The following is a 661-nucleotide window of genomic DNA, read 5'->3' as shown; positions in this document are numbered from 1 at the left end:
CTTTCTCTGATATATGCATTTAATGCTATAAATTTTTTTCTAGTCAAACTCTGATAAAACCCTAGCAGTTTAGGCTCTGGTTAAATAATTTCTTCCAAGGTAAGGTATTGCTAAGAACAAATATATGCTCTGGCATATTTCAAAATCATTCATTTCCCATCCCCCTAATGAGAGCTTGAAGATATTTTTGTGTAAATATTCACTGTGAGAAACTGGTGGAGTTTCGGAAAGTAAAACTCACAAAAATGTTGGGGGCTTCATGTTTGCCCTTACAGATAAAACCTTACAGAAAAAAGGATGACAAGATCACACACACACGCGTGCATTCATGTGTATATAAGAATACATATATTTAAGCTTTAAACTTGTATGTTCTTTCTTATGGAAGGGAGGATAGCAAGGGGATGGAATTCCTCTCCTATAATGCAGAGCTACATTGCAGATTGAACATATTGCTTTGGGTACTATATGCTTCTTGGGATGAGGGGAGAATGGGGGAACCTGTGTTGTTATTTTCTTGGCTTTGTGAGTTTCTCCTTTCCCCTACTAAAAGCTACCTCTTACCCTTGTGGCTCAGTCTTTGGCATGTATCAGAATTACCTGGAGGTTCTGTTAGAACACAGATTGCTGGGCCACAGTTCCAGATTTTCTGGTTCAGCAG

Source organism: Capra hircus, chromosome 10 (assembly GCF_001704415.2).
Source record: "Capra hircus breed San Clemente chromosome 10, ASM170441v1, whole genome shotgun sequence".
NCBI lineage: Eukaryota > Metazoa > Chordata > Mammalia > Artiodactyla > Bovidae > Capra > Capra hircus.
Note: the sequence above shows the minus strand (reverse complement) of the source record.